We start from the raw sequence: 23,227 nt of genomic DNA on the forward strand, positions 1-23,227 counted from the left end.
AATTGGACTGACATTGAGTGATTAGCAGTTAATCCATATTCATGGTGAAGAATCTGCTGCTAGGTGTTGGGACATTTTGAAGAGGATTTATGTTTGAGATAGTATGGGTGCACACATACACCTTACACATAAACTGTTTAGAGACCGTCTTATAAAAGGTGGCGATATGTTAACTCATTTGGAGTTTATAAAAAGGACTTTACAAGAACTACATGAAAAGGAGCTGATTTTCTCAGAGTTGCATCAAGTTTAAATCATTCTTTCTTCTTTGGATGAAACTTATGATGATTATGTGTCTTCACTGGAAGTTTTAAACAGAGATGAACTTACATGGACTGGCATAACTGGAAGACAGTTAGAAGAGTCAAGAAGAAGGCAAGATAGAAATCAACTCAGAGAAAGACAACCACAGGAAGAAAAACTGTCTTCAACTGCCTATATTGTTAGGAAATATTTTTCTTGTGGGACTAAAGGTCATATAGCCAGATACTGTAAAAAGGGTAAGAAACAGAATGCTATTAATATACAGAGAGCATATAAAGATGTAAGTTTAGCCATATCAAGTACAAGTACAACTGTAAACCATGATATATGGGTAGTTGACAGTGGAGCATTGCAGTGTATAACTAAAAGTAAAGAGAGGTTTGTTAACATGACAAAGAGTAAACAGCATGTATCATTAGCTAATGGATGGAAATTGAGAGCATCTGGAGAAGGTACTGCATATTGTTCATATATTAATGAACGTTTACCGATTTTAGATGCACCTAGACTAATATTTAACTTGCTATCTGTAAGAGCAATGGTAAAAGCAGGATTTGTTGTAACCTTTCAGGGAGATAAATGTTTAATTGAAAAACAGGGTAAAAGCATTACTGCAAGATTGGATAATGGTTTGTTTATTATACATGATAATCCATTAATTAATGCTAACTCAGTTTATGAGAATAAAAAGCCTCATGATGAATGTATTCATCTGCTCCATAGACGTATGGGACATATAAATTTCAAAATGCTGAAGAAAACTGTTGAGTTATCTAATGGTATAAAATTAAAACCTTGTACAAAGTATTTAAATTGCAATGCTTGCAATCAAGAAAAAAGCAAGTATTCCTTTTCCTTGTATATTATCAAGCCTCTAACATGCCTTCATTATATCCCATACATTCTGAATTGATGTATTTGCCGAAAGGAAAAAGAAACAGAAAGTTATTCGCTTAGTAACAGATAATGATACTGAATTTACCAATAGAAAATTTGAAGCCATGTTACAGAAAGCTGGCATTGAACATAAGTGTTCTGCTCCTTATAGACCACAACATAACTCATATATTGAACGTAGAGGACAAACATTACAGGCTATGGCTAGGACTATGATTTCAGATTCTGGTTTATCAGAGAAACTTTGGGGTGAAGCAATAATGTGTGCTAACCATATTTTAAATAACGTAGTGAATTCAATGACTGGTTGTTATGATATGTACAGAATAACCCTTGAGTAACAAGGATATGCACATGGAAACATTTATTAGAGTAGTTATGAATAATTATTCAGCCACACACAGATACACTAAATTGAGTTAGTTTACTTTAAGAAATAGCACAGTCCAATAAATGGTCCAGGTCATATATGTTTTACAGTCCAAAGAATATCCAATTACAAAATCTTCTTACCGGTTGCCTTTTTCATTTCCAGTAAACAAAAATATCAAAGTATAAGCACAACATAAACCTTAGATAGCAACAAAATGTCAGAGAGACATAATGTCAGAGAGAACAAGCCATGATCTCTAACTCCCTCTTATGGCAATCTGCAATACAACCAACCAATCGGAACACAGTACAAATCAATACAGTGATTTTGTCTTAAAGCTACAAAACATACACTGGTGGTTTATATATTGCCAACCCAACTAATTGGTAGACAGATACCTAACACTGGTGAATTACCATTTACTCATTGGAATGGAAAAAAGCCAGATCTCAGTTATTTACATACATTTGGAACCCCAGCATGGGTTCATATTCCCATGCAAGTAAGGTGAAAGGGACAGCATAGAGTGAGAAAATTATATTTTGTAGGTTATGAAGCTAATCATTTAGATTTTGGGAGCCAGGTACTACTAATGTATATTGCAGTGCAATTGCTAAATTTCGGGAGCATGTTGGCTGAAGAAAGCTTGAACAGGAATATAATAAGGTACAGGACAGTGTTGTTGTTGAGACTCCATTGTTTACTGATAATCTTAATGATAATATTGATGATAAGATAGTGGAGGAATCCTCAATGGAGGAATCATCAATAGAAGAACCCTCTATGACTATAGAAGATGAGGATTTGATAGGGGAGGTAAAGGAAGAGGACATGCCAACAACATGTACTGAGTTGCCTAGGAGGTCAACTAGGGAGAGACATCCACCTGAAAGATTTCAAGCAAGCATTGCATGTCAGGTTAATACAGAACCTTCTAACTTCAATGAAATAAAATTGTATCCTACAAAGGATCAGGTAGCTTGGCAGGAAGCTATGAATAGGGAGTTAAAATCATTAAAGGATTTAGAGGTGTATGAAGATGTAAAGTTACCACCAGGTGAGCATGCAATAGGTTGCAAATGGGTGTATAAGATAAAGACGGGTGTGGATGGGATTATTACCCATAAAGCAAAATTAGTTGCTCAAGGATTTGCTCAGTCAGATAAGGACTATGTGGCTATTCTGCCTTGGCTATTTTTCCATAGAACAAATCCTGCCCAGCACGTATACCTCTCAGGTCAAAATCCACTGAGCTGACAGGAAAGAAGCTGACAGGATTAACTTCAGAAGTCTGTGTCAGCTAAAATATGTGTATTCAGTATTAAGACATGTTTGCCTGAAAGTATCAGTCACAAAGTTCGTTACTTGTATCACGTAGCCTGGTTTCAATGATTAACTTTGTAACTTCTTTGTCTTCCTGCTATCCCCCTGCACCCCCTTCTTTGATTCAGCACAATAAAAGAGGACAGCGCAAAGCAATCGGGGCCGCCGGGACAATTCCATCTGCCCCAGGCGCGATGTGCTGCCTCACCTGAAGAAATCATTTGTTTCGTGTCCTTTTTCTTTGTGCTTCGCACTCACCCTTGCTAGGGTTACCCTAAACTTCGCCCTTGCGAGGGCTCCGCTAAACCTCACCCTTGCGAGGGTCTCACTAAATTGCTTTCTGAAAGGGATTCAGCGACAAGCCGGAAGATCGAAACAACAGACCGGTCGCTCGACGCGACAGCTGGGGGCTCGTCCGGGATCCCTCGATTCGTCCGGGATCTCTTCGATTTTCTGGTTCCACGGTGTGACTTCTGTCTAGGGGTGCATCGCCTTCACTCCCATTTCTACGCACCTGGCATAGGTTTCATACGACGTAAGTAATGGGCTCCTCACTTCAAAGTTTCGTCAGGGCAAAGGGACGATCTTTTATGATTTAGTGAAGAAGGCTAATTCCTTTCAGAAAATCAATGGTACCACTGTGTACCCTATTTCGAAAAAATCTTTAAATAAATTATAATTTACTTTGAGGCACATTGTCCAGCCTATCCATCTGCTGGAACTCTTAGCCATTCTCTCTGGGAAAAATTAGGGAAATATTTACATGAAATTCCTAGAGCTCCCATGGATATACTTATTTCTTGGAGAGCAATAATGGCTGCTATAACAACTGTTTATCCTCCTTCTAGTCTTCCTGAAAATTCTTTTTCCCCTGTTTCCTCTGATTCCCCCTCTTCTCATTCAAAAACTTCTAAGCCTCTTGCGGCTCATCTTGATACAATTTCTTCCTTACCACCTCCATATCCTGACATTTCTTCCCCTCCTCCTTCTGCTCCTTCTTCTCTTTCTGATCCTTCTACGATGAAACCTGTGGGAGGTATTATAACTAATCTTCTGTCATCATCTCTGCCTTTAGAAACAGAAGATCCTTCTGCTTATCCTATGACTATTATCCCTGGTGCAGCGGGAGGCAATGTTCATAGCAACATTGAGTTTAAAGTTTTAAAAAATATAAAAGATGCAGTTACAACTTATGGATTACATTCTCCTTTTACTCGGGGAATACTTGATTCTTTGGTCACTGCTAATACTGTTATGTTACTGTATGATTGGAAAATGCTTTTTTCTATGACTCCAGCGCAATATGTTGTGTGGCAATCTGAATATGAAAAAGGTGTTGAGGCTGAAATTCGTAGGGGTTTGCCTGCTGGAGTAACTGTAGATCATTTAATGGGAAAAGGTCAATCCTCCACTCTAGCACAACAACAAAATTCTCCCCGTCGCAGTTTTGCCATTATTCATATGTGTGCTATGAATGCTTTAAAGCGAGTGGATGATTCAGATTCGCAGTCCACTCAAGCATTTTTAAAAATTATGCAAGGTCCTGATGAGCCATATGCTTCATTCATCAGTCGCCTTCAGACATCCCTAGATAGACAGATAGATAATTCTGTTGCTAAACAAGAGTTACTTATAAAATTGGCTTTTTCTAATGCAAATCAGGATTGTCAAAAAATTCTACAGCCAGTCGCTAATAAGCCAGGAGTGACTTTGGCTGACTTTTTACAACTCTGTAGAATTGTAGGAACAACCACTCATAAAATGGATATGCTTGCCACTGCTATCACTGCTTCATTACCTAATCCTAATTCTGCTTTCACTTCTCCTCCTGATGCTTTTGCTGTAACACGCAATGGCAATTGCTTTAACTGTGGCAAGCCTGGACATTTTAAAAATCAATGTCGTATGCCAGGGGTGGAGCTGCTCTTTGTGGCCAAACCAGAGGTCCCCCTTCCTCATCTAAGCCAAAACCATCTGTCCTCGCTGCCGGAAAGGCTATCATTGGGCTTCAAATGTCGTTCTAATCCTTCTCCTTCCCAGCCTTCGGGAAACTAATTGAGGGGTCTTCAGCTAGCCCCACCACTAAGGCTGAATTACCTGCCACAACATTTCCTGTGGTGCTGTTAGAGGATCTTGTGTATGATGATCCTGGTGCTGTTTTTACTCTTCCTTTAACTACAACGCTTCTCAAACCTCTGCCTCCTTCCACACCTGTCTTGCTTATTCCCAATTCTTCCCTTACAATAGAGGGTGTGGTTGCTGCTCCTTACTTATATGATTCTTCTGCTCTCATCAAACCTTATATCCTTCCCTTGCTTTCAATCTGTGGGGTCGGGATCTTTTAGGACAGCTTGGAGCTACCTTTCACATTCCGTGAATATCACTATGCCTGCCTCTCTTCCACTTACTCTTAAGTCCTCTATCCCTGTATGGGTAGATCAATGGCCACTCACTCAAGAAAAAGTGCTCGCTCTAACCACTCTGGTCTCTGAACAATTGAGCGCTGGCCACATTGAACCATCCATTAACCCCTACAATACTCCTGTTTTTGTCATAAAAAAGAAATCTGGGAACTTTTCAACCTGTGGGGCCATGATCTTACGTCTCAACTTAACACAAAACTCATTATTGATTAATGGAATCTTTTGCTAAAACTCTACCATGTGTCAACACTATGTAAATAATGTCTTGCTACCCTATTGTTCTGCTTTTCCACAATTTCTGGTGTACTTGAGAAGACAGGAGTGGGAAGCTAAGATTGTTTGTTGCACATAGATTTGATGATAAAGATGAGGAAGGAAATGGAAGTAGGAAGGAGAGAGATGGTTTGTGGATGTGTTGTTTGAAGGAAGGAAAGAGGCCTCTGGAGTTAGCTGAAGGGATTGATGTGACAATCTGGACTGAAGCTACAGGGGAAATAGAGCTGGTAATGGCATCAATTCCTTGCTAGAAATAGAAGAGAAATCAGAATAGGATTGGAAACCTGAGGAAAAAGAGAAAGATGAGTTGGAAGAGGAAAGATGTGTGTACAAATTGAGAAGGATGTGTGTGTCTGTGAATGCAATGAGGGGAATTCTGGATGTTTGTTTGAAAGTAAACAAGAAAGTAGCAAAGAAAAAAAGAAATGGGAGGGCGACCCCTAGTGGGCTGGCCTTTCCAGAGAACATAGATTGATTCCACCAAAATATCAGAGAAAGGGAGGGGCAATACCAGCCCATTGCTTTTCTGAATAAAACTCTCTGTCTTTACCTTCTCAACCCACCTTGGTTCAACTTCAGCAATATCTGGGTACCATAAACTGGGCCCGACCTTTCCTGTCTTTAACCACTGATATTCTTTCTCCATTGGTTGAAGCCCTTACTTAGGGAGAAAGCCTGCGAAACATGGCAAATGGATGTCACTCAATTCTCACCTTTCGCCCCTTGGAAATACCTTCACGTGTCTATTGACACCTATTCAGGGTTTATAATGGCAAACCCGCATAGGGAAAAAGCCTCCAAACATGTCATCAATCATTACATTCGCAACTTTGCATCGTTGGGACGCCCAAATGAAATATAAACAGATAATGGTCCTGCATACACTAGCACAGCAAATAGTCAAGGACAAGCCCTGATAGAGAGAGCCAACTTAACGCTAAAAACAGTGTTAGAACGACATTTGATCAAAGGAAAAAAAACCCTTAGCCTCCCGGCGATGCAAGACACTTTTAATCTCTGTTTTTATACCCTCAACTTCCTCAATCTCTCCAGCACCCCTGCTATGACGGCAGCGGAGCGATATTTTTCCTCCCCTTCCCCTGATTCTCCCAAACCACAGGTATACTACCGCCAACTGCCAGACCCTACTTGGAAGGGCCCTGCTGGTCTCTTCACCTGGGATCAAGGCTACGCAGCTGTCCAACTTCCTGATCGAGTGCTTTGGGTTCCTGCTCGCTGTGTCAGACCTTACCATGGCAAACCTGACTCTAACCCTAATCTTTCTTCTGATATCAATACTTCCTGTCTTTTCTCAATTAAGGGCATCTCCTGATGCTATTTTTGCTTTCCTTGCTGACACTGTTACCTTTGTTTTTAAAGATAATCTCCTTCCTGCATGTAATTATGTTTTCCAACACAATGGTCGTTTCTTTTCTCCTACTTTTGACATAACTGTTCACTATTACTATTCTCCTTGTTTAATATTTTTAACTATACATGTCACTCAGCTTACTATAGGTTCTTATTCTTGCTTGGGATTTTTTCACAATCACACCTATTTCAATCACACTGTTCTATTGCTTTCCACTCCTTCAGTGGCATCTCCTCCTCTATCTTCTGTTTTCCTTACATTGCCATCTCAAGCTAATTCTGAGACAACTTTTCCTGGAGACAAACTATGATGGCATCTTCGTTGCTGCTTTCTACCCTGTGATGTCACCAACTGCATTTGGCATCATCCATTTTCCTGGGTTCCTGATCGCTACAAACCACCTGTCGTGCGAAGACGCCACCTCATCCATGATGACACTCATCGCAAGACTACGGCTCTCATTCGAGCTCGCCATCTTCGGTATCCTGCCTTTATCGGTGACAGCTCCATCTCTAAGCAGTCTGCATCTCATGCTATTCCACGATTTGGCTATCATCACACTCCTCGAAGCATACAATCATCTTCTACAAATGAACATCAACCTCAAACTTATACCTGGACTATCCTTGACTTTCAAGGAAAAATTTTAAATACCACCACTAACTATACTAGATGGCCATGGTTTCCTCAGCTTTTCATGGATTTTGCTGAAATGGGAACAGGAGTTGAAAAATTCACAGATAAAAAATTGCAAGCTGATACATGGGACAAGCAAGGCTCCTGTTCTCCAGCACCTGCTGACAACTATAGACTATATTTTTGCCCTGCTCACAGTACTGGCACTTCTCGTTCTGCCTGCGGTGGGGTAGTTGACAGATATTGTAAAAATGGAGTTGTGTATCCACAGGTCATATCTGGTGGGAAGCACCTACCAAAAATGACTATATTCATATTACCCGTGCCCAAGCACAGCATTCCTGCTCTTCATGGCCTTGTTGTGGACAGAGAATAAATCCACTCAGAATCACTTTTACTGCACAAGGAAAGACACTTGCAAGAAAACAATGGATGGTTGGGTTTACTTGGGGAGGACGTCAGTGGGATGGTCAAGGAGATGAAGGGAATAATTTTTCTCCCTGGTTAACCACACTATTGTCTGCTTTAATAGGTCCTCTTGTGCTATTGCTTCTTGCATGTACTATTGGTCCATGTGTATTAGGACGTTTACTTACATTTTTGAGGGATCGTTTGAATACACTTGATAATGAAGTTAACAATACTCAAAAAACGGTTAGCTTTCTCACAAAAGATCTTGTCAAAAAACCTTTGCTGGAATGGTACTCTGACCTAGAGTCAGAGGAGCAAATAGACACTAATGACTCCTTTTCTCCCAAAGAAGTTTTGTTAACTCTGCCAAGCCATGATTTGGGGGATGAGGACTTTTCCTCGTATGAGTTGGTTCTGCAAGGCATCAACAAACCGAAGGGTTTGTTGCCACCTTATGGGACTACTCGGGAGGAGAAAGGACTCTACCTAGAATCTTGAGCACAAAAATAAAGAAAAGGAGGAATTGTGGCTATTCTGCCTTGGCTATTTTTCCATAGAACAAATCCTGCCCAGCACGTATACCTCTCAGGTCAAAATCCACTGAGCTGACAGGAAAGAAGCTGACAGGATTAACTTCAGAAGTCTGTGTCAGCTAAAAGATGTGTATTCAGTATTAAGACATGTTTGCCTGAAAGTATCAGTCACAAAGTTCGTTACTTGTATCACGTAGCCTGGTTTCAATGATTAACTTTGTAACTTCTTTGTCTTCCTGCTATCCCCCTGCACCTCCTTCTTTGATTCAGCACAATAAAAGAGGACAGCGCAAAGCAATCGGGGCCGCCGGGACAATTCCATCTGCCCCAGGCGCGATGTGCTGCCTCACCTGAAGAAATCATTTGTTTCGTGTCCTTTTTCTTTGTGCTTCGCACTCACCCTTGCTAGGGTTACCTAAACTTCGCCCTTGCGAGGGCTCCGCTAAACCTCACCCTTGCGAGGGTCTCACTAAATTGCTTTCTGAAAGGGATTCAGCGACAAGCCGGAAGATCGAAACAACAGACCGGTCGCTCGACGCGACAGGACTATGATGAAGTGTTTGCACCTAGACTGAGAGCAAATACATTGAGAGCAGCATGAGTTTGGGCAGCTAAGAATAAATGTAAAATAAACCATGTAGATTTTGAAACTGCATATCTACATGCACCTTTACAACATACCCTCTATATGAAAAAGACATTAGGTTTAAAGGATGATGGAAAAACCGATTATTGGAAATTAAAGAAAAGTCTTTATGGTCTAAAGCAATCTAGTTATGAATGGAATAAATGTATTGTAAAGGAATTAGTTTCAATAGGTTTTGAAGCTGGTATATCTGATCCTTGTTTGTTCTGAAGAGAAAAAGATGGTTTAATTTCTCTATTACTGTTATTTACAGATGACATAGCAATTATAACTAAAACTAAACAAGAAGCAAATGATATTGTTTATAGATTAGAGAAAAAGTTCAGGATTAGAAATTTAGGGGAAATTAAGCATTATTTGGGTCTTGATATAGTGAAAAAGAATAAAGGTTTTAAAATTTCACAAGCCAAGAAGATTAGCCAATTATTAAAACTCTATAACATGGAGCATTGTAAATCTGCTAAGACACCAATGAGTAAGGAATTTACACATAGTGGTATCAAAGTCCTATGTTTGATAAGGAAATATATCAATCCTTAATTGGTAGTCTATCATAGCTGAGTAATTGGTCTAGACCAGATATATCTTGCAGTGTAAACCAATTGGCTAGGTATAACGCTGAACCAAATGAAAGGCACTGGCAAGCAGCTATGCAAATAATTAGGCATTTAAAACAGTGGTCCCCAACCACCGGGCCCCGGACCGGGACCGGTCCGTGGATCATTTTTTACCGGGCTGCAAAGAAGTGGGCGCCGCCATCTTGTTTCAACGGCGCTTGAGAAAGTGCTTCCGGGTGAGCTTGTCGGTCGTTGGTTGGAAAGCAGCATTTGGGTGCTGAAGGAATCCTCGTGCCTTAGTTTCCTTGGGGTGGTGGTGGCTTCGAACGAAGAGCCGTCCCGATGGCGGTGGAGTCTCGCGTTAGGAGGAGATTAAGAAAGAGCCCGAAAAGCCCATCGACAAAGGTACAAAGGAGGAGTTGAAGGTGGTGGGGAGAAGCAGGGGACAGCTGGCTGGCCGGTCGCTTGGCTCGCCTTGCCTTGGTCATGCGTGCTGATGCCGGTACCGGTCCGTGGATCATTTTGTGATGCTGGTACTGGTCCATGGGACAAAAAAGGTTGGAGGGCACTGATTTAAAACACACAAATTATTCATTATATTTAGGACCAAGTAATGAATTAGTGTTAACTGCATATGCTAATGCAAGTTTTGTGACTGATATAATGACTCATAAGTCAACATCAGGTATAGTGGTAATGTTGGGTAATGCTTTAATAGGATGGAAATCTATTAGGCAACAACGTATTAGTTTATCCACTATGGAAGCAGAATTCTCATGTTTATCATTAATGTGTACAGAATTGATATATTATGAACAATTGTTGAAGGATATTGGAATTACTTTATGTGATCCATTTATTGTTTATGAAGACAATCAATCTGCAATTAGTATGGCTACTAATTTAGCTGATAAAACAAGGTCTAAACATACTGATTTGAGATATTTGAATGTTAGACAGTGTGTTCAAAATAAATTAATTCAGTTAGAATACTGCATGACTGAAAATAATATTGCAGATCATTTCACGAAAGCTCAAGGTGCAATTAAGCATAAAGGGTGTTGTGAGAATTATGGTTTAAAGATGTAATGTATTATATATTGACCTACCCAAAGGGGAAAATGTTAGGAATCTGTCCACCAATTAGTTGGGTTGGCAATATATAAACCAACAATGTATGTTTGTAGCTTTAAGACAAAATCACTGTATTGATTTATACTATATTCCGATTGGTTGATTATATTGAAAATTACCATAAGAGCGAGCTAGAGATCATAGATTGATCTCTCTGAAATTCTGTCTCTCTGACATTCTGTTGCTATCTAAGATTCTCTGTTGTATTTATGCTGTGCTTATACTTTGATATTTTTGTTTACTGAAAATGACAAAAGCAACCAGTTAGAAGATTTTGTAATTGGATATTCTTTGGACTGTAAAATGTATATGACCTGGACCGTTTATTGGACTGTGCTATTTCTTAAAGTAAACTAACTCAATTTAGTGTATCTGTGTGTGGCTGAATAATTATTCATAACTACTCTCATAAACATTTCCATGTGCATATCCTTGTTACTCAAGGGTTATTCTGTACATATCATAACATACATGACCTTTGCGATCATATCAAAAGCAACTGCGTTCTCTTCGCTGATGTTGTAAAACTATTCAACACCACAACAACACTGCTACCCTTCAAAAAGACCTCGGATATGTGTCATAATTTGTCAAACAACTGGTAACTTCAAATCTCAACCAACAAATGCTCTGTCTTACCACATTGGCAAAAAAAATACAAGCTGAACATAAAATACAAGCTGGATGGACAAAACCTTGTAGATGACCCTCACTCTATCAAGGACCTTGGAGTTCTCATCTCTGATGATCTAAGTGCCAGAGCCCACTGTAACAACATTGCCAAAAAGGCATTAAGAGTTGTTAACGTAATCTTGTGTAGCTTCTTCTCTGGTAATCTTGTACTGCTAACTAGAGCATACAAAACATTTGCTAGACCAATTCTTGAATACAGCTTATCTGTTTGGAATCCACACTGCATATCAGACATTAATACAATTGAGAGAGTCCAGAGATATTATACAAAAAGAGTCCTCCACTCTTCTGCTTGCAACAGAATACCTTGTTGAGGTACCTCAATTACAGTTTTAGCATTCTCTTAAAGATACAGGATTAAAATGTCCATCCTGGTTTATATATTTCCAACCCAAATAACTGTTAGGTGACTTACATTCCTAACATACCTTACACAACCAGACTTGAAATTTGGGCTTAGACAACCTAGAACTATGTCGCCTTTGATCCGACCTAAGTGTAGTACATAAAATTATCTGCTACAATGTCCTATCTGTCAATGACTACTTCAGCTTCAACCACAACAATATACGAGCACACAATTGATACAAACTTAAGGTAAACCGCTCCAAACTCGATTGCAGAAAATACAACTTCAGACCTCAGCCCACTCCTAAGAGGTCTGTAAGGGGTGTGCATAAGCAAACCAACGTGCCTACCTTCCCTGTCACAATGTCTCCCTTTTATTCATACCCATTTCATGTAATCATAATCATGTTCTTATTATAACTGTTACTTAATACATGCTTGACAAATAAAATAAATAAAAATAAAAAATGTGCATCATGCATATCCTAATATTAAGGGGATTGAACCAGGTGATCCCCAAGTCCTTCGAACTCTAAAGCTGCATGATTCTCCAAACACAGTTGTCAAAATCCCAGAAAGAAACACACAATTGTGGCTTCACAAGTAACTTTTCCTCTTGCCAACTGCCAAGGACTCCAGAGTTATGGGGGCAATGTGGACATTTCTCTCTCCTGGGATTCATGAAGCACTAGTAATTCTTACTTCATCTCAGTGAATTTCCAGAGATTATCCCTCCTTAAGCCTAAAGAGCTTCAGTCAAAACATGTTTATCCACATGCTCTGAATACTATAGCTGGACCCCTTTAGACGAACTCTTCTCCTGAAGCTTTAAAAGTCCCCTTGAACCTTCTGAAGTCATCAGAGATCACAATTCCTGCAACCCCTCCTTTGGCTTGCTCTAGGAAAATAAATATCTTTCTGTGCCCAATGATTTCACTGTTAGTGTTGCTTTGGACTTTGCCTGAAGCCATCCAGATGGGCCTGAGGCCAAACTGCTTCTGGAGGAGACCTTTAGAAGAGCAAAAAGACTATTACAGACCTGGAGATCTCATCATTGGTGGAAACCTGCCTCTCTCCATTACGGTAGTTCTACAGCAGCTACATGAGCCTCCCACTGATTGGGATGCCCTGTCTCTGTAAGTGTTTCCTTGGTTGTCTTTTTTCTCAGGGCAATGTGGAAAGGGCAGCCTTGAAGATGGGACAGACTTAAATCCCACCCAGCCTCTGTTGATGTAGAGCCTTCCTAGTTAGAACACATTGATTCTTCTTGATGATTGAATCTCTCTCTCATCCCCTCCTCAAGTCCTTCACAATCAACCTTCTCTCCATGTTCCTGAAGGCAAGGTACACATTGCAACGAAACCAGTTTGGGCTGAACTTGGGGCAAAATAACGCTAGGTTCCTCTATTTTATAGCTGGACTGAACTCATCTTCCTATCTCATTACTCTGATGATTGGTAACACCATCCTTCATGCTTGCATTACGTCAAATGTAGAGAAGGTCTGTCTTTTGTCCAACCGACTCTGCCTTCCCACAAATTTCCTGTTAATCCTGGACTAACTTCTAGATCAGTGGAGCGAGTTTCTTGGAGACTCCCCAACAGAAATAGTTCCACATTCTGAGACACTTTCTAACTGGGGCCCATCTAGATATTTAGGCTTAATTGTTGCTAGCCAATAAAAATGAAGCATTCCATTTAATTCAATTTCATTGCATTTATTGGATTTATAAAGCCCCCTAAATCAACATGACTATGATGTGACATAATAGGTGAAGGGTGCCTGATTGGGAAAAAAGGGCTTGACTTGTCAGCCTGTAAGGATTCCCATGACTGAATATAATAAACTATTAAGATAAAAAGCCGCATTTCCTTAACTGGATTGAAAACTTCATTTTGGAAAACTCAATACAGACTTGAAGTGAGCTCATGCTGTAAATTATCACTTGTGTATCAACTCACAGAAATGTCCTGCAGAGAGAAAGGGTGAGAAGGCTTTTACATAACACGGTTGACAATAATAACAGATTGATCAACTGCTTGATAGCAACCCTGTTTTTTGACAGCAGTAAAATAAATTATATTGATCTGTTTTATGATGAACTCCTAGAATCCTGATAATGCTTTCTTAACAAAAATCTCCCTCCTGCTCCTCTCTAATTTTGTCCACCAACACTTGCAACAAAGACCTATTCCCAAGAACTACCAACATTTCTTGGCCTTGGCATTTGCCATCTGGGAGGTCAATAGAGACCCACAGCTTCTCCCCAACATCACCCTGGGCTTCCGCATCTATGAACAGAACCATCATGCAACCATGATTGAAGATGTCAGCCTCTCTCTGCTCTCCAGCCGGGGAAAAGTGTCTCCTAACTATAAGTGTGACACACAGGACAACCTTCTTTCTGTCCTTGGGGGCCTCAACTCCAGAACCTCATACCGTATGGCAACCCTGTTTGGCTATTTCAAGATTTCTCAGGTATGTGGGTAATCAACATGAAGAAAGGGTGTAAGCTCTGCCTTGTGTGGTTACTGCCAACAACTTGCAGAGCCAATTCTGTGACTGGTATCACAGAACGTCTCCTGAAGATACAACATTTGGGTATAGGAGTCTAGATTGGATACCCAGCTAGTCTAGATGGTGTGAGGTGAGTATCAAAAAATACAGGTACCATTTTCCTTGCTTAACCTCTTCCTTTTATTCCATCTCCACCCTCCTTTCAGCTAGGTTACCGGTTCTCTAACCCTGTTTTGAGCGATAAGGGCCGGTTCCCCACCTTCTACCAGATCGATCCCCAGTATCACCTGCAGAATGCAGCCATTGTCCAGCTCTTTTTATATTTCCAGTGGAACTGGATTGGGATTGTTATTCAGAAGTCAGAGAGCAGTGACCATTTCATCCAGATTTTTAATGCCACCCTTGCCCAGAATGACATTTGCATACAATTTGTAAAACAGATCTTGCCCCAAATCTCGATGTTCAATGTAGTGATAGGTATTTTCCAGGAAGTACTTTGGACCATTTTGAACAGTGATGCTAATGTTGTGATTGTCTCCGGGGGTTCAAATTCTCTGCAAAGTCTTATAGTGACCCTCCACGTTTATGAAGAAGAGAACCAAGCTACTTCTGGGAAGGTCTGGATCCTGACCACCCAGTGGGAATTTTCAGCTATTGGCTATAACTATGATTGGGTGAAATTGAAAACCCTCCATGGCGCTTTGTCTTTGACAGTCCATACAAAACCAGTGCCAGGATTCAAAGACTATCTCTGGGCTCTGAATCCACATGAACCCCATGGAGATGTCTTTCTCTCCAGCTGTGGGAAGTTGTATTTGACTGTGAGGTTTTGAAGGCAGGTGTGGGCTCACCTGATGGCCGAAGGGTTTGCAAAGGGGAGGAGAACCTGGACACCCTCCTGGCCTCTGTCTTTGGTGGAAAGATGACTGGTTTCAGCTACAGCATCTACAATGCTGCCTATTCTGTGGCACATGCATTACATGCTGCGTATACATGGGAATCACAATGGGCATTGAAGAGGGGCAGAGAGAAGTCACACCTTCGCCTCTCTGTGAAGCCCTGGCAGGTAACACTCATCTTCAGGTCTTTCCTTCTGGTCCACGAAACAGATTGACACTCTTAAAATTCATCAATTTTTGCTCATGATCTCCAATGTCTCATCTTTTCCCTAATATTTTCCTCCTCTATTGTAAAGTTATATAAATCTTGAAATCTTTAATGCCATTTCAATTTTAGCAATCATAGCTGGAAGAGGGAAAAAAGAGTCTTACACTGTTCTCCCCTAATTATGCCAGTTGGTGGTGCTGTGACCGAGTTATCCACTGAATTTCCATTGCTCTATTTCAATAGTTCAATCCACATTGTGCAGCCAGTGAATCATTCAGTCTTTACCTTGGTCAGATTCTCAATCATTTTTCCCAGCAATTTATAAATGTGGATCCTACTACATCGACTCTTGGGGACGCCGTGGCTCCGTGGCTAAGAAGCTGAGCTTGTCGATCAGAAAGGTTGGCAGTTCAGCAGTTTGAATCCCTAGCACCACATAATGGAGTGAGGTCCTGTTCCTTGTCCCAGGTTCTGCCAACCTAGCAGTTCAAAGGCATGTAAAAAATGCAAGTAGGAAAATAGGGACCCGTTTGGTTGGAAGGGAACAGCATTCCATGCGCCTTCGGCATTTAGTCATGACAGCCACATGACTAAAGAGACGTCTTCGGACAGCTCTGGCTCTTCAGCTTTGTAATGGAGATGAGCACTGCCCCTTAGAGCCAGAAGCAACTAGCACGTATATGCGAGGGGAACCTTTACCTTTTTACACAGACTCTTACATATCATGATACATACCAATATCATGTATATCTTGAGCTGAGGGTGGGAGTAGAAGACCTCTAAAGTCCCTTCCAACTCTGTTATTCTTCCATTATACATTTTTGGGTTCTCTTGAGGCTCACAGGTGTCCTCCATGCTTCTCGCCAATGACGGAACAGCCATGATGTGTTCTGGAATATAGAATCATAAGGCTGGCAGGGACCTTGGAGGTCTTCTAGTCCAACCCTCTGCTCAAGGAAGACCTTGTGTCATCCCAGACAAATAGCTGTCCAGTCTATTTTTGAAAACTTCAAATACTTTAATACTTTCTATTCTTCTTGAACTTTTGCAACTGGAATCATATGAAGAGAGAACCAGAAGACACTTGGAAGTGGTGTGAACTTCAGAAGCAACATTACTCAAAGACTGTAGCTGGTCTAAAACTTTCACAGGCTTCAAGGCACTCAAGGATTGATAGAATCAGAACCCACTTTAGTCAATAGGCTGAAGTGTGTATTAAAGGCACACTTAATTTTTGCTGCATTTGTGGTGAGTACATGACAAGAGAACACTCGACTTTAAGAAAGCATCTGAACTGAAATAGTCAATGTAAATAAACAAGCAAACAAATAAACAGACTGTACTTTATTTGTTTGATTGGTGATCAAGACAAGGGTCAGGAGTTAGGGTTAGGGGCAGAAAAATCCCTTCGGTACCCATGAACAGGGTACAAATGCACCCATCAATTACCAGAATTGAAGCAACTTGCAAAATCAGTGCATGTCAGCCTTCAAGATTTTCTCCCTTTGCTTTGCATCTTTCGGCTGTCATAAGTAATGGGGGGAGGAGGGGTGAATGGTTATGGAAAGTGAGCTGGAGGTGTTACAAACCAGAACTGTATAAACTGGGGGGGGGGGGTACATTCTTGCTTAGGTTTCTATCCTATGCTATGCGCAGCTTCAACCCTTTATCAAACTATGTCAAGGTCAACGGACAGAAGCCTCATCACCACCTGGAGATGCCCACATGATGATCTACACAACTTTTAATTGGATGAGCCAATTGAACTATTGGGGGTGGGAATGTTACCATTACTTTGTATGTGTGATTTACGTGCCCATTTTCTCAGATTCAGAATTCTTTTGTTGCTACCACTTGATTTCCAATAAAAGGTATCTTTTCTCTGATTAAAAGAGTCTAAGTATTTCTTTCTTGGATTTTGAATGGAGCACCAGCTGACATTATTCTGAATCTCCACATTACCAGCCCACCTGGATAATTAATAAATATTCTTCTGAGGGGGTCTGAACACAATGTCAAATCCAGCCAGCGACCAAGAAGACCTGGGAACAACTGGAGGACAAGATTCTCTGCTGCTAGAGGAAGCAGGGGAAGCCGACTTGTTAGCAGAATTAAATCTTGGGGAAAAACCAGCTGTAAAACCAAAGGGTCCCTGGTAGTCAGCTGGAAGGATCCTGAGGAAAGGCCTCCTCCAGGAGTGACCACTACCCGTCAGCATGGAAGAGAAGAGCCATAGCAAGAGAAGGAAAGAAAGAATTTTCTACTAACTCAAGCCTTGCATCTTCTAAATGAAGCTATCAGAGAACCTCAAACTGATCAAAGGTATGAGGGAGAGGAGGGGGAGGGGGAGGCAGCACCAGCCAGAAGAATCAGAGCAGCCACCCCCATAAATCAACCCAGGCTGGCGCAACAGGCAGCAGCAGCCCAGGGGCCCCCAGAGGGAAGAGTAATTGCCAGAAGACGTAGAACTCCAAAGGTGCCTCTGTTGGAAGTAAAATATGGGGGGGATCCCAAGGAGTTAGTGTTAGGAATAACAAGGTTACCTAACGTAGTTTGGGTAAAATAATATATATAAACTATGATAGTAAGTTTAAGTGTGTGTCATTTTAAACTGCAAAGCATGTAATTTTGGGTGCGGTTGTAAAACCGCCATAAGAGGTAGCAAGAGAACCTGCTGGATTGCTAACTATGCTGGATTGATGGTTTGCTAACTGCGTGTTCCCTGCTGCTGAGTTTTTGAATGTCAAAGGAAGAAAAGAGGTTTGACTTCTTTATATCTCTACTGCGAGGATATATATATTACTGGACTGATATTTGTAAGTTTACTAACCCCTTTTTCGACACTGGACTTTGCAACTGAATAATCCCTGAATGGACTGAACTAGTGAATGATATATGGACTGTTTGACTATGATAAAACTCTTACTGGAATAAACTATTTAACTAGCACAGTGTATCTGTTTTACTGAGTGTAAGCTACAAAAACGTTTATCTCACATATTTGCCTGCCTGACTGACTGCCGTGCAAATTCTGCTAGGGTGTATCCCTAACACTGATTATGGGCCCAGGTGCACAGTCAGACTAACCAGGATATAACAGGCTTATATAAAGTGAGAGTTAGTGTAGTTACACAATACTGTAAACAGACAGCTGTGTTTTATTAATTATAGTTTAATATCCAGAAAAAGATGACACAAGTCAATTTACCAAGTTTGTCTCTAATATCCAAACTAGATGGAACAAACTATGTTTCATGGTCTATGAAATGCAGCCTACTTCTACGCAGAGAAGGGTTGTGGAGTATAATTCAAAACCCACCAGAGGTAGATGCTTGGGATCCGGAAGATGAGGATGATGCCCAGAAAATACAAGAATATACACTGAAGAATGAGCAAGCTCTCTGTATAATAGGACTGACACTCTGTGACCAGCAGCTTGTACATATTCGTGGAGAAGAAACAGCTGCTAAGTGTTGGGAGAATTTAAAGAAGATTTATGTTCGAGACAGTGTAGGAGCACATATAAATCTTACACGGAAGCTGTTCAGACACATCTTCAAAAGAATGGAGACATGTTGACTCATATAAACACTATGAAGAAGATTTTTCAGGAACTGCATGAAAAAGAACTTATCTTCACAGAACTGCATCAGGTTTATATAATTTTGTCTTTGTTAGATGAGAGTTATGACGACTATGTAACTTCACTGGAAGTACTGCCAAAAGATAACCTCACATTAACTGACATTACTGGCAGATTAATTGAAGAAGCCAGGAGAAGGCTTGAAAGGGATCAACTGAGAAGGGAACAACCACAAGAAGAGAAAGAATCTTCGACAGCCTATACAATTAGAAAATGTTTTAATTGTGGAGGAAAAGGACATTTGGCTAGATTCTGCAAGAAAGGAAAATGCCACAATGCCAGCCAGAATGCTAAAAGGCATCAAAAGGATGAAAAATGCTTAGAGTTAGCCATGTATAGCAACGAAACTGTGAATAATAATTTATGGGTTGCAGATAGTGGAGCATCGCACTGCATAACGAAAGATAAGAAAAAATTTGTTAAGATGTCCACGAGTTCACAGCAGATATCGTTAGCTAATGGCTGGAAAATGAAAGCAAAAGGTGAAGGTATTGCACATTGTTCTTGCATAAAAGAAAATGTAAAAATGTTATATGTACCACAACTTAAGTTTAATTTGCTTTCGGTTAGAGTTTTGTTAAACTAGGTTATGTAGTTACCTTTAGGGGAGAAAACTACATAATAGAAAAGGAAGGTAAAAAAGTGACTGCAACTTTAAAAGGTGAATTGTATGTGTTAAATGATAATCAATTAGAGGTGGCTAACACAGTGTATAATAACGTTAAACCTCATGATGAATGCATACATTTGTTACACAGACGTTTAGGGCATATAAATTTTAAAATGCTCAAGCAAATGGTTGAACTGTCTGAAGGTATAAAACTGAAGCCTTGCAGTAAGTATTTGCACTGCAATGCTTGCAGTCAAGAAAAAAGCAAGGTAATACCAGCAAATAGAATAAATGGATTTAAGACTAAGGAACCTCTAGAGGTCGTATTTGCTGATATTATAGGTCCTAAAAAACCAAGTGTGGGAGGTGCTCGTTATATATTAAGCATAATGGATCATTATTCCAGATATGGTTTCTGTTATTTAATGAAGAGTAAAACGGAAACATATCAGAATTTCTTTAATTGGTTGAAGTTTGCAGAAAGAAAAACTAAAAGGAAACTAGTAACTCTTGTAACTGATAATGGTACGGAATTTATAAATAATAAATTCAAAAATAGACTGAAGATGGCAGGTGTTGAACATAAAAAGTCTGCACCATATAGGCCACAACATAATTCCTTTATAGAAAGACGAGGCCAAACAATACAGGCAATGGCTCGTACTATGTTGTCGGATTCAGGATTACCTGTAACTTTGTGGGGAGAAGCAATAATGTGTGGTAATCATATATTGAATAATGTTGTTAACTCAACAACAGGTGAATTACCATTCACACGGTGGCATGGTAGAAAACCTGACCTAAACTACATGCACACATTTGGAGTACCAGCATGGGTGCATATTCCTACACAACTGAGACATAAGGGGCAGCATAGGGCTAAAAAGTTATTCTTTGTAGGTTATGAATATAATCACAAATCATACAGATTCTGGGAAAAAGGTACATCTAGCGTTTACTGTAGTGCTAGTGCACAATTCCTTGAACATGTAGGATGGGAAAAACTGGAGCAAGATTCAAGTAAGGATGTAATCATAGAAACCTACAAAAGACCAAAACAACATATCAGTAATAAGAAGAGTACAATTAAAGAGGAAGTACAGGAAGAGCACATAGGACCAGAACAGGAAGAAATAGGTGAACAGGAAGAAATAGATAACCAGGAACAGGTAGTACATGAAAGTCCACCTGTAAGCCCTGTAATACCTAGACGTTCAACACGTGAAACCAGACCACCTGACAGGTACCAAGCAAGTGTAGTTTGCCAAGTTAGTAAAGATACCCCGATACCGCTGCCGCCGCCGCCGCTTCGCTCCGGTCCCCGCTTAAGCTACCGTCTTCGACTCTTGTGACCGCCGCTCTCCTTTGTCGGGTAAGGAGATCGAGCGATCTGCTGACAAACTTGAGGGAGACGACGGGCAGCGAGGGAAGGAAAAGACGGAGGAGACGCCACTGCCGCTGCTGCCGCTGGACGCCGCTGCCGTTGCTGCCGCTCGCCTCCGGTCCTCACTAAAGCTGCCGCCTCTGACTCTTGTGTCCGCCGCTGCAACTCGCCGTGAGCTCCCGTGGACTGGTGAGAGAAGGAAGAAAACCCAAGAAGCGCCGGCCGGAAAGATCGCTGGGTGAGAGCGCTCCAACTTTCTCTCCCAATTCGGTCTCCTGTTGTGGGTCGCTCCGGAGAGGTTTCCTTCTGGTTCTAAGTCCCCGTGTGAATCTAGAGAAAGGGCGATTCGGTAGCCACGTTCTCCATCCCTTGAAGAAATTGAAGAGCTCCGAGGACAGTAATCCCTTCCTCACGATCTAAAAGCCCTTAAATAAGAATGGAGGGGGTACGCCATTTTAACTAGGACGAGCCCCTCAGACAAAGAAGACTCCTAATACTACCTCATCACCTCAAAACTTACAACTTTTCTACTTCATCACATATACCAACGATTAGATTATCAATTTCTATAAAATATTTTATTAATGGTTTAATTGATTTATTGTTTTTAACTGATTAGTGTGATTAGAGTGTTTAGTACAAATAGTATGATTACAGACTAGTTTAAAAGACCAAAATCCATGCAATTTAATTTAATAGCAAAATCTTTGATTTAGTGGATTTAAATGAACAGTGTGAGTAATGATTAATGTAAATAATTGACTAGTGATTAGAGTAATTAATTGACCAGGCTGATTGTTGCTTAGAAATACTATCTGATTTGAGAGATTACTACAATAGATTGTTTGATATTGTTTGATGTAATATTGACTATATAGATTACCCTAAATTGTTCATTTAATTAATTCAATCAACGTACTATTTTACCAATATTACCATGCCAAAAAGAAAATCCTACCTCAAACCACAACTCAATGAGAAGACAATCCCCACCAATGAACAACAAGACTCCTGCACCAATGAACCTCAAGACTCCTGCACATGCCTTAAATGCTGCAAAAATCTAATAGATAATAAATACTCCATCAAATGTTCTCTGTGTAAAAAATACACCCACCATGACTGCTTGGGATTACCTGAGCAAATGATTCGATACCTAGAATCATCCAATGAGTTTCCATATTTCTGCAAATTATGCTTATCCAAACTAGATCTGTCTAAAAGAGATGATACCGCCGAAACCATCAAAACATCCCCAAACATTGAAACCATTGAAACATCCTCAACCATCGAAACCATTAAAACATCCCTCAACACCATATTAGCATCCCTGGACGCCGTAAAAGAAAGAATAACTAACCTTGAAAAAAAAAGACACAACACAAAAACCTGAACATCAAATAGCCACAAACCACATCTCCACCCAACAACCACAATCCAATCCAAAACCCAATCCACAGATAAACGCAACCCAGACAAATATTGATATCCCAATCCTCATCAGAGAAGCTGTTGAGCGTGAACGGAAACGTCCAAACGCCATCTTATTTGGACTAGAAGACAGCATTGTCAATGATGACATCACAACTGTCCGAAACATCATCAGAGATTACCAAGCATCAACCATCTCCGGCGATGAAATACTTGACATTTCCCGCATTGACCGAGAGCTTAAAAATAGAGACGGCTCTGTGGCCCCACGCTTGTGCAGGATCATTTGCAAAAATGAATCAAGCAAACGTAAACTCATTTACACTATAAACTCACTCGCCAAAACCAACACCAACCACAAAACCTCCGTTGCCGCCCTGACTTAACCATACAGCAACGTGCCCGCTCCCGTGCACTCCGCATCGAACTCAAAACCCGTCTAGACAATGGAGAGAAGGACCTGTACATTGACTACCATGCTGACTGCATTAAAAGTAAGACACGCAACCCAATACCCAACTTTTACCCTCAACCACTACCCTACCTCAACCACCTACCACCACCCACCATCACCCAAAACTACCCACCACCCACCATCACCCAAGACTAGGCACGCACGCCCCAACTACCTCAATCCCAACTGCTGCCG

At 40.7% G+C, this 23,227-nt stretch overlaps 1 pseudogene; it reads left to right on the forward strand.

Moving 5' to 3' along the window:
- Window positions 1–2,287: 2,287 nt before the first annotated feature.
- Window positions 2,288–23,227, forward strand: part of LOC148128582 (vomeronasal type-2 receptor 26-like) — a 34,012-nt pseudogene continuing 13,072 nt past the window's right edge.

This window comes from Notechis scutatus, unplaced genomic scaffold (assembly GCF_049901735.1).
Source record: "Notechis scutatus isolate UNSWTSFEM ecotype Mainland unplaced genomic scaffold, rNotScu1.2 NSCUSCF19, whole genome shotgun sequence".
Classification (NCBI taxonomy): Eukaryota; Metazoa; Chordata; class Lepidosauria; order Squamata; family Elapidae; genus Notechis; species Notechis scutatus.